The sequence below is a fragment of the Lemur catta genome, chromosome 20 (assembly GCF_020740605.2).
Source record: "Lemur catta isolate mLemCat1 chromosome 20, mLemCat1.pri, whole genome shotgun sequence".
NCBI classification, from domain to species: Eukaryota; Metazoa; Chordata; class Mammalia; order Primates; family Lemuridae; genus Lemur; species Lemur catta.
The window spans coordinates 7,132,016-7,144,668 of record NC_059147.1 but is presented as its reverse complement, the minus strand read 5'-3'; positions in this window follow the sequence as shown (position 1 = coordinate 7,144,668).

Below are 12,653 nucleotides of genomic sequence, written 5' to 3'. Positions count from 1 at the left end.
CCGTCGCTAGCTTGAGAGCCGACTTTGGACATTTGGGGATCATTGCTTGATCCGTGTTACTGTTTTCCCATCTGTTCCGTGAGGGGTTAGACTTCCATCAGTATTTCCCAGTGGCTTCCTTCAGACACTTGTCACATTCCCGTCACGTTACTGGAGTACCACCTCTACTGTTTAATACCACCTACACTTATTTAATAATTTAAGTTTACTCCCTCTTTAAAACTTAAGTATATTTATTTTAGAAAGAATGGGAAACTCTCCAACAGTCTTTCTAATCCTATGCAGGAAAAATCCTTACGGTGCAGGGCAATTTCACATCAGTGATGTTCCCAAAATCAAAATAAGGTGACCACGTCCTGCTGCTTCACTCAGCTTTGCCTGCTGCTCTTCTAACCAGCTGCCTCTTGCTTCCGAGCAGTGTGAGGTCTGTGGGCCTTTACGAGTTTTATTTAAGCCCCTCTCCCCACCCCCTTATTTGTCAGCAGCCACCTTTGAGCTGCTCCAGAGTTTTCCAAACAGTAGGTTGTGACCCGTTAGTGCGTTAGGCCTTCAGTACAGTAGATCATCAGCAGCAGCATTATTTCCTAACATAATAGAATAGAAAATATCAGAGTATATCACAGGGTAAGGAGCATCTGGTGAAACTTTTGTTTCAGTTGTATATATGTGCATGGATACGTGTGCACTGGGTCACAGTGATGAATGTAGTGCTTAGCATGAGTCACCATCAGAAAAGTTTGAAATACAAAGGCATGATAAATATTTGAGATGGTGGAAATGCTAATAACCCTGATCTGATCACTGTACGTTATATGTATTGAAACTTTACTATGTACCCCATGTCTGTGTACAATTATTATGTCAACTGAAAAATAAAATTTCTTAAAAGCTATAATAATATTAGGGACATATATATGTATAATATTTTTAAGTTTGGAAGCTAGTGACAAGGCCCTGGAAAATGGTTCTCCCCTGTTTCTCAGCTGAAGCACAGACCCAGGGGCCCTAGAGAGAGGGCTGGCGGTCGGGGTTGGGGATGGAGAGAGCGGTGATGACAGGGCAGGTAGACAGCACGGTTCCCACGTGCTCTTTGCAATCACTCGTCCATGACACAGAGTTTCCTAGCTGCTGCCTCTGCAAGGAAGGCCAGCGGCTGGGCTGGGGTGCTAGCTGTGTGTGTTCTCCTCTCCCGGGCTGCTTCCACATGGAGGATTTTAATAGCATTTGGTCGTCAAGGGGGTTTCTCCTTAAACACACACATGAGTGCAGAAGAGGAAACAGAAACCCTGAGCAGGAAAGCTTAATTACTGCAACAAGCTACACGGCCCCTTTAAGATCCCTCCCCCATTGGTAATTGGGCCCAGCTCTTGGACAACTAAGATAACATCCTTCCCAAATTCTGCCATTTCTAAGCATCCTTAGTCACTATTACACTAACTATGGGGCTTAGCATAGCCTAATAGTGTGGAGTTCTAAGGAATCATTCCTAGAAGAGACGCTTTGGAAACACTACTCGATCGCAGCACGCACACAAACACGCACACGCATGCACACGTTTTCCTAAACGTTCGGAGCTAGCAGTGGCCAGAAAGAACCTTCTTTGGATATACAGAAGTTGGCCTGAGAGCTAGGGCCTGAGGTATCTAGATTATCCTTCTCCGTTGGGGTCTGGAAGTGACTTGCCCAAGGTCAGCCTGGGAGTTGAAGCTCAGGATACCAAATCTCAGCCCTGATTCTCAGTCCCATACTTCTTATTTAAAGGATAATGAAAGAGTTACCCTGGCAGTTCGCATTACTGGCATCAGTTCCTCAGCCCTCTTTGAGCCATACCCTTTGCGGGGAACTTGCGGTGCGTCCCCGCCGTGGGCAGGGGGCCCTTCCCTGCCTCCCTGAGCTTGAGCAGGGGAATGAGGTGGCCGCCGCGGTGTGCCAGTGCCAAGTCAGACCTGGGGGTGCCTGCGTGCTTCTACCTGTGCCCTTGCGCCCCTGCGAGGAGCGTGCCCACTGGCCTCGGGAGACGCGGGAGCTCATCCCCAGCCAGGCCCAGCCACAGGCACCTGAGTGCACCCAGCTGCGCGGAACCCACCCCTGGCTGTATGGGAATAAATGGTGATTCTTTCAAGCCACCAGCGTGGCAGTGCTTTCTTACTTAGCGTCACTGAGGCCGCAGTTAACCACTGCAATAAGATGTATCTAGCGATTATAAAGTGTCAGACACCATTCCAGATGCTTTCCTTGAATGAACTTTTTGAATCCCTGTAATAACCACATGAGGTAGGTGTTATTGTTGAACCCATTTTGTGGATAAGGAAACTAAGGTGCAGAGAGGTTAAGTTAAATGTCTAAGGTCACACACCTTAGACCTTCTTGTGAGCCACAAGAATCTGAACCCAAACAACCCAGCTCCAGAGCACAGGTGCCCGGTCACAGATCTTCCCAAGAAACTCGCTAACAGTCCCTCCCTAGCCAAACCTCAGGCCTAGAGTTACAAAAGAAATAAATCTCCCCTCTGTCTCTTCCCCGTTCTAATGTCCCTTTCAATGCTCAGGGATTCACAGGCAAGTGATCTGCTCTCTAAGCACCTCCTCCTGCCAGGGGAAGCCTGCTGTCCAGAGTTCTCCCCGTGCAGCGTGCAGTGCAGACAGAAATCGCAGGGAACCACGCTGACCCAAACCCACGCACTAATTCCAGTATCTTCCTTCAGCGAGCAGTGGATGCTTTATGCACGTGATCATCACTATCTGCCCTACAAAGGCCTTGTCAGTGCCTACAGATCAAATCATTTTTGTATCTTTTCCATAGAGGAAATAATCCGTTCACCTGGCAGTGTGTGGGGCTTTAGTCCCTCCCCTCCATCTTTTCCTGTCTCGTGGGAAAACAAACCCACTGTTTTGCCTTTTACGTTTCATAGACTGTGAGTCGTGCAGTCTTTCACCAAAAAGGAAAAGTTGCGTCTGAATTATGACTGTGAGGAAATAGTTTGCAGGCATGAGCGGCTAGTGTATTTTTGTCTCCAAGTGAAAGGGATCAAAGCAACTCACATTTTCTGACTCGCACAAAGCTAGATTTGAAAATTCCTGGAAAATCAAGGAAATGTTTAGAGAAGTCGTTAAAATGTAGGAAATCCGAGAGGAGGGCCATGCGGGAGGTGAGAAGTGGTGGGAAGATTGATAGGGTGATCTTTGTTCCTCTCTTGGCGTTCATCGGCTGGCCGGCCACTGTGTTAGTTTCCTGGGGCTGCTGTAACACAATAGAAATGAATTCTCTCACGGTCTGGGAGGCTAGAAGTCTGAGACCAGGGTGTTGGCAGAGCAGTGCTCTGTCTCTGAGCCTCCAGGCGAGAATCTGGTCCATGCCTTTCTCTGAGCTTCTGGTGTTGCCAGCAGTCCTTGGCTTGTAGACACATCACTCCAATCTCTGCCACCCCATGGCAATCTTCTGGGGTGTCTCCACGTCATCCTCCCTCTGTGTCTGTGTGAGTCTCCGCATCTCTTTTCCACGTCTCTTCTCCTCTTCGTACAAGGACACCAGCCATATTGAATCAACATCCACTCTGTGGTCCTCATCTTACCTTGGTTACATTTGCAAAGACCCTATTTCCAAATGATGTCCCCTGCACAGGTACTAAGTTAGAGGCTATCCCAGTAGCCCCAACGAGATGCAACAAGGACAGAAGAGGAAAAGGAAGGGTGGAAGGAGCTTTGGGTATTTCTGATCAAACTTCGCAGCCCAGAAAAGCCATGGCTCCCAGAGCTAAAAAGGTGCCCAGAGCCCTTAGGTCAGGAGTTGGAGACGCACAGACTGAGTTGGGCCCACAGATGTGTTTTAGTTGGCTCATGCGGAGTAGTGAACAAATTTGAAAGTATTGCCAACGTTTAAAAGTCAAGAGATCTCACACAAAAGTTCAAATTTCAAGATTTTTTTTTCAAACGTCAGATGATCTGGTGTTCTTGCCTTCCCACGTTTCAACAATGAGCTGGCACAAAGGCACGGCCGTCCCCTTTGGAGGGTGCAAACCTGCTCTCCACTCTTCTTCTGTCTCTACCCTTCCTTCTCACTCATCTACCCGCCCGCCAGCCTCTGTAAGGTTTGACTCTTTGCAAGAGAGGAAAGCAAGGCCAAGAGACAGAAGGACCTTGCTTTAGTGATGAATGCAAGCACAGATCAGCCTCCCAGGGCCGGGCGGGGATGCAGATACCTCAAGGTGAAGAGACAAACACAGCAAAGGCAGCGATGCCTGGCATAGGGCATTTCAGGAGAAGGGCTCCGCTAGGAAGCCAACCTTTGGGTTTAGACAGGACCCTGGATTTCCTGCAGAAGTCCTTGTTGGGGATGCTAAGCAGGAAAAGGGAGGGAAAGAACACACTGGCTTGCAGCTGAGCCCGAGGGTGGGAAAGAAGTTTTGCTGATCGCCCTTCGCATGCTGGGCCTTTGAGCTTCACAAGTACTTTCACCCTGCGGGGCAGAGCGGATGGCGCTGCTAGTCCCTCTACACAGGTGAAGAAACTGAGGTCTAGAGAATCTATTGATCTCTCTGGGGTTTTAGAGTATGTGGCAGGAAACTATTTAAATTCAGGATTTCTCTCTGCTAGGCCAGTGCTCTCACCAAGGAAACATTATTTTAGATGTTGTGCTTGCCTTCTGGCAAAAAGGCCCTACCACCTCTGTGTTTGGAATGTTCCGTTCAGGCCCGGTCACAGCAAAAACTAAAAAAGGTTAGCTTCCCCGAGAAGGAGATCGAGTTATCTAGAGAGAGCAGTCTCTAATTAGCCTCTGGCCCAGGCCCTCCCTTCCACCTTCCTCTGCCCTCTTTGCTTCCCTTCTTTCATCAAATGGCAAACTATTAAACACCTCCTAAGTGCCAGGCAGTTTGTTAAGCACCAGGATTGCTCTCTGGTGCTCACAGGGTGGTGGAGACCACCATGTAAGCCTGCAGAGTACAGTGGAGCCTTCTAGAAGTCTGCACACAGGACACTAAACTGTGGCCACTACAAGGGCTCCGGAAAGCCTTCTCAGGCCCTGGCTTGCCGGGTGGAGTTCATTCATTCATTCAGCAAATGTTTAGTGAGCACCTACTCTGTGCTGGGCACTGTTCTAGGTGCTGGGATTCATCAGTGATGAAAGCAGAGTAAGCATTCACCCTCCTGTTGCTTACCCTGTTGCAAAACGACGGGAAGAGTAATTCACATGGCTACAGGCGGGTACTTTTGTAAAAGCTGTTGAGCTGCCCAAGCGGAATGTGAATCGATACTGAGCACCGCAAGGACTGCTCTAGAGACATTTACACTCTGCATGATGTGGGCGCAGCGCAACGCCGCAGCCAGTGAGGTGAGAAGTAAACCAAACCACTAACAGCTTTGCACTGAGCTAAATAAGTGATCTCATTTCCTAGGGCTTCTGTTTCTGGAAGTTGGGGGAACCAGAAAGCCCTCCTGCTATGGAAGTCCTAGATGCAGAAACAATCCTCTTCACAAGGGCATCACCACGACAGTCCCAGGCTGCACCAGACACCAGAAACCTGAGTGAGACAGCCCCCCTCGCTGTTCCCGGGGAGGGTGCTCTTCCCCAGGCCAGGTGTCCTTGTCTCCTTCCCGTCTAAGTTACCTCCAACCAGGACACCAGGCAAAGATCAGATCCTTTCCACAAGAAACGTCTTTATGACAATACGGGCAGAAAAAGAACGCCAGCAGCCCCTGCCTCCAAATCAACAAAGAAAAATGAAACAAACAAACAAACAAAAAAAGACAGTGTTGCGTATCCGTGAGTCCTCATTCACAGGTGGCATAAACCTGAGCACGGTCTTGCCCATCGCCGAGGGAGACGGGCCGCCTGGTGTACACGGAAAAGTCACTGGGCTTCTGCCCTCAAGCCTGGTCGCGTCACACTTTGGTTTCCTTTCATCATCGAGGGCTGGGAGAAATTGAGCCTTTTCTAATTCTAGTTCCCTTTAACAGAATGCAGCAGTTTTAGAGAAAACAGAGTGTTTATTCTTGGTTTAGTGATGGTTGCTAGAAATAATAGCTATCGGCTTCAAAGGACAAAGAGATAAAGTTAGGAGCTGTGATCAGTTGAATCATTTTATTAGAGAGATCCGTTGAATATGCACCGGGCTCAGATAAACGTGGTCTTTCTCTGACCACTGAAAGAAAAGAAGCAAGACCTGTCCTAGAATTGGCAAAAGGTGTTGCATAGGAAACAAAAACAAAAATCCATGTGAATTGGAAAAAAAGAAAGAGAGGTGTTTTACAGAGTCAAGGAAGAGTGCAGAGATGACAACACCGGTGAGATGTGTGACGTATTACACAGGTAAGAGGAAGGGGACCGCAAATAAGATGTGTGATGGTGAAGGGTGAGTGGAAGAAGTCTCTATTGATTCCATAATGTTTATATTTCTTGTTTTGTTTTGTTTTGTTTAATATTTAGGTCCCAAATATGAGTAAGAATATGCAAGATGTATCTTTCCATGCTTGGCTTATTTCACTTAACATAATGTTCTCCAGTCCCATCCAGGTCATTGCAAATGGCAGGATTTCATTCTTTTTTTTGTGGCTGTATAATATGCCACTGTGTGTAGGCACCACAATCTCTTTATCTATTCATCTGCTGGTGGACACTCAGGTTGATTCCACATCTTGGCTATTGTGAATAGTGCTCCAATAAATATGGGAGTGCAGATATTTTTTCAATATATGGATTTCGCCTCCTTTGAATATGTACCCAGCAGCAGGATTGCTGGGTCATATGGTGGTTCTACTTTTAGTTTTTTGAGGAATCTCTATACTGCTCTCCATAGTGGTTGCACTAATTTACAGTCCCACCAACAGTGTACAAGGGCTCTCCTTTCTCCACATCCTCGCCAGCATTCATTATTGCCTGTCTTTTTAATAAAAGCCATTTTAACTGGGGTCTTTGTTTTACATATGTATGTATGCTTGGCTGCATTAATAAAAAACTTACCCTCTCTTTAAAAAAATTTTTTTAATGGTAAAATAAGTTTCAGTTGAGTGAAACTTTGTCAAACCAGTAAGTTCAGATTACAACATTTCGGTTCAGACACCACAGTTCATCCAAGGAGGCTAAACATGGGCATAACCTCCTGCAGAGTTTTACTTGGCATTTTTACTATGACCTCCTAATTCCAGAGGAAAAAAATGATAGATAGTATAATCAGGTATTTTGTGGCTGTCTTATCTTTTATCAGCAAAAATCATACAATCTCCCTTATCTTCTCTATCTGAGCTTTATTATAATATATCACGTGCTGGTTTAAATCAGTGCTTCTCAAACTTTCGCATGTACTCCAATCACCGGGAATATTGTTGAAATGCAGAAGCTGATTTGGCAGATCTAGGAAGGGCCTGAGACGCTGCATGCTGACAAGCTCCCAGGTGACGCTGCTGCTCTTTCTGGCTCATGGACCACCCTGAGTAGCAAAAATCTGAGTTGGTTCATTCCCTACCTCTGTCCCAGCCACCCTCTCAATTTTTAAGTAAAGTGAATACTCTGGAAATACGGTTCTCAAAATTTCCAGTGCATGAAATTCACCTTGAAAGCTTGCTTTACAATGCAAATTCCAGGGCGCTGGCCCCAAAGATTCTGGTTCACCACTGCCACCCCCTTGTGTGCCTAGACCTGAGCCTGGACATAGCAGGGCTGTGCACTCAGGGTCCTGCCAACCTCTGGGCCTGGCCTCCAGCTACTGTCTTGCAAAGCTTCGATGGCCTTTCTTCTCTTCTTTGAATGTGCCATGCTCATTAGGTACATTTGAGCTTAAAAATTCATCCCTGGAAAACTCCCCAGATCTTCCCAATTTCCCCAGGACTCTCTTCCTCTTGTTCTCTAGTTCTCAGCTTAAATGTCACCTCCTCAGAGGTGCCTTCCCTGATCACCCAGACTAGAGCAGCACTTTCTCCTGTATCCTCGCTTTTATAACACAGCGGCCCTGCTATCTCGCCCTCACAGCTCCTATCACTCTCTGGAATTATCTCATCCACGCATCCGTTTACTGTTTTACTGTCTGTCTTCCATGAGAGCAGGGACTCCACCTGCCTTGCTCCCCCACTGAGTTCCCAGTATCCAGCACAGCGTCAGAGAATCGAATGAATGAAAGAATGAATGAGTACGTCCAGGCTGAGAAGCAAGGTGTAAAATAAAATAAACAACGTCATGAATTCTGGCCTCAGAAACTTAAGACTGCAGAGTGAAGCAGATGTGAGGGTTTAATGAGCAAAAGGATCAGATGCGTAGGAAAGAATCGCTGTGCTTCCTTCAGGGTGCAGAAGAAAATTCAATTAGGAATAGAGGACAGCAGCGTGTTGCAGCTTTTCTCTTCTTGTGTGTAAGATTCTTTGTCCTTTTTCTGTGTCTGGTTTTGAAATCATAAAAATACATGGTTTTTGTAGACAATTGGCAAAACCAAAGAAATTTAAATGAGAAAAGATATACTGCATAATCCTACCACCCATAGATAACTATGTTTTTCATTTTTATGTTTTTCCTTTTAGAATATTTTCAATATTTTCAAATATGGGTCTCTTACACAATACATATATAGCACATATACTTTCATTTTTACTCTTTTATTATCTAATGTTACAGGATAAGCATAGTCTCATGCCTATGGTATCATTTAAAACATGTTTTTAATGGTTGTTTCATATTCCATTCTATGGATGGAAATCCATAATTTATTTTGTTTATTTCTTTTACCCTATGTCCAGAAAAGCACTCAAACTTTGTGCTAACTCTCTTTTAAGTGGAATAAAAATGTCTAATAAATGAATTCTCCCTTTGATTAGAGCATGGCTCTAAACTGGGAGTGATTTTAGCCCCCAAGAAACATTAGGCTACATCCAGAGACATTTTTGGTTGTCACAGTTGGAAGAGGGAGGTTGCTATTAGCATCTAGGAGGTAGAGACCAGGGTTGCTGCATCCTGCAACACACAGGACAGTCCCCTACAGCAAAGAATTACCCCACCCAAATGTCAACAGTGCTGAGGTTGAGAAACTTGCTGTCCAGGATTAATAGTTAACATCCACTTAAAATTCAAATTAATGTGCTACCAATAAAGTACAGGACTTTGCCCTAAGACTCTACATTAGAATAATGTCTCAGTTAATTAGAACTCCTGTTACTAGAATCTGGAATAACTGCTATTTTATTTTCATAATTATTATTTTATTAGAAATTTAAAAATAATTTTTAAAAAGTAAAACTAGAGTTTGTATTTTTAGAATTAAGTTCCAGGGCTGAATGGAGGGGTTCTAGTGTGCGTACTCATTTGGGTCCGAACTTTCCTGTAAACACTGACCCAGAGGGAGTGCGAAGGCACAGCCCCAGACTGTAGGGCTCGGTAGAAAACACTTTCTAAATAGAGTTTCTAAATTCAAAAAGAGGTTTTGATGAACACTTAGTTAAATTCAGATATTTGCAATCCTATTCCCTGAGCCTCTCCTTGCATGGAGGTTTTACTCCTTCATAGCTTTCGCAATACGTGAATTTGCTGGGGAACTCCACAGATAGTAAGCAAAGTCACCGAAACCACCCCCCTTCCCTTCTGTTGAGAAATGTGCACATCCCTTTTATCTGCAGGCCCAAATCTCTGGGCCTTCACCCGACCTTTGCACGGAGACCATTGGTGTCGAGACAATTTGTTATCATACACCCTATGGATGATCCAAATACCAGCAGTTCAATCCAGAACAAAGGGAATGTTTGCTGCTCCTCTTCTTCTACCCAGATTCTTTCTGGGGTTTATTGTGAATGGAAGAGGAGTCTAACTTGAAAATGTTTGGCATTGTGTTTCCGATATTTAAAAGATTAAACAAAAAGCCTTCCCAAGTAGGTGCTGTGTAAGAGATACAAAACTCAACAGACCCAGGAATCACTTTCCCAGCGGTAACAATGCAAACGCAATCTTTAGTTAACACGGATGCAGAATTTAGAGAGTGCGAGCCTGGGCTGAGGTCAGTGATTCACGCCCTAAGATCGATTTGTGCCTGCAACTGGATCATCCCTGTGTGCGGCACTTGTTGGCAACTTTGCCTCTTGCAGTATTTTATGTGGCTCCTCTGCGGAGCCTGGGACCTGCGGTGAGGGGTCAGTGGAGCCTCACTTCCTGCAGATCGTCTTCTGGGGAGGGCATTTGCTCTTCTTATCTCCTGTCCCCAGGGTTGGCCAAAGACAAGAGGCATCTCTGGACTCTAATCAGCAACATCAGCTAATGGCAGACGGTATCATTTGGGAGGCCTTGGAGAAGGGGGGGCAGGGGGAAGACAGAGACAGGGAAGACAGAGCCGTGGGACTGGAAGACGATTTAAAATAAGCAATCATGGGCTGAAAGAGAATGTATTGGCTATAAAATAAGTGCAGGAATAAAAGAGATGGATGGGAAGTCAATTCTCAGGTCTCTCTCTTTTAGGCAATGTGCAGTCTTTTATTTTTTTCTGCTCTCAGTCGGCAACCTTTGGTTTCCAAATACTCATTTTCTTTGTCATTTTTCATTAAAATATTGATTCAACTGCTGAAAATGATATAGCCAATGCTTAAGATTTGCAAAGTTGTAGACAGGCAAGCCCATTCCTCACTGGCAGGATATAAACATCTGCAGACACAAATGCACCCAACATGCAAGTGGTAGCATAGGACACACACGTATACACACACACACACACACACACTCCCCAACTGGAGACTACTGTAAACTTAGGCAGTGTGACAAATGGCATTTGCTCATAATCAATTGAATCATATTCAATAGTTTGGACTACAGATGGTAAGAATGTGTGGTCGAAAGAAATTAACTTCAAAATGTGGGCAAATGTATTTCCTGCTGCAGAATTCCTCAAAATAGTGGCTCCAGCTCAAGTAGAAACCCCCAAAGTCAAATCCTGACCTATTAGTTCAGTCAGTTTCATCTTTGAGTCTTCAAATAAGTATTTTTTATCTGAGGAAAAAGATACCATGGTGATACCATGTGAATATGATAACAGCATTGCCCTCAAGAATAAGAAGTCTACATGAGGCATAAGACAGTCTGATAAATAGTTGTCACGTAAGTCATCAAGCCCTGGTTCAAACTGCAAATCCAAGTAAGAACACTGGAACTGGCTCCTAAGATTTCTTTCAAATAGTTCCAGCCAGTGCGACAAGGCCTCTCAGTAGACAGGACAGTCCGGGTTCCGGTGAACACCTTACCTGCCTATGGACAACAGGGTGTGTTAGTTGCTTTCTTTGTTAAAACAAAGGGAGTTTTCTCATAAATAGCGGTGATAGTAACACCATTTCTAGAATTTTTAGCCCTAGCAAAATTTTGCTGCACACTACAGGAAACTGAGACCTAGAAAGGGGAAGTGATCGAACCAAGGTCACGTGGCTTATTATTTGAAAGAGAGCAGAACACAGGGCTGCCGATTTCAAGTTTCCTGGGTTCTCCCTGCACAAGCATGTGCTTCATTCATAGTAGCACACATGCCTGGAAACCAAGTAAAACAAGGACTTTTGCCGTATCAGGTTTATGTGCTTAAAGATATGTCCTGACCCAGGTATAAAAGACCAAGAAGATTCCATCGAGATCAACCCTGTAAAGTACGTGGCAGAATGTCCGCTACACAGTGGGGCTCCGTGAACGTGAATCCCACTCTCATCGTCACTGTCATCGTTACTGTTATCATTTTGTGTCTTGCTTTAAGGAATTCCAACCTATGAAACCCTCTACTTCCAAAACTGGTAAATTCACTTCTCATAAAGAAAGATCTTTCACTGTATTTAAATCTGGATCTGCCCTCCAAAAAATGGAATAACTGCATTGTTATGTGAAGAAAGATACACTTACTCTCAACTTGACTACATATTTGCGTATAACATAAGAAATGTTAATTAGATTTTCATTGTATTGTCTACATGACAGTGATAATAAAAGATGTCCATAAAGTCTGGAAATACAGATATTATTAGTTGTGTTTATGATTAAGATGTCCTTGATCACATTATTTATATTTGCTTACGCTTCCAGATTTTATGGACACCCTGTAGGTCATAAACATAGTAAACAAGAATAAATTGTTTGCCATTTTGGAGAAATTCCTAATGTTTTGTGTGCTTGGTTTAAAAAAAAAAAACCCATATATTTTATGATGGAATCCCTGTGTTTATAAACAAAACCCCAAAAATTTACAGAGAAAGAAATCATTTTGACTTTCTTACTCAATATTGGTTTCATAAACCATGACCAAATTATGGCAAATCCTAACTCGAAGGATAATTGAGTTATTTTGTTTGAGTTAGTTTAATATGTTCAGGACTGGGCAATTTCTTTCATTTTCCTAAACTTTGTCCTTCTCTGAAGTTTTAAAATTTAAATCATCAGGGCTAATTTTTTATAGGCATTATAAACTCTACAATCTGGACAATTTAGTTTCACAGAGTTTTTCTTTTAGTCTCATTCCTCAGGTGCATGCTGGAAGTGAAAACAATTTAATTCTAAAAATAATTTTTGAAAAAACACCTAAAAACTAGACAACAGATTACTTTCTAGTTTGGTTCTTAATATGAACAGAGGATTATCTGTAGGTATGAGGCCACATGGAAATGTAGGGCTATTTCTTAGTTTTCTGTGCCCAAACTAAACTGGTTTCCAGGTTCTGCAATGAC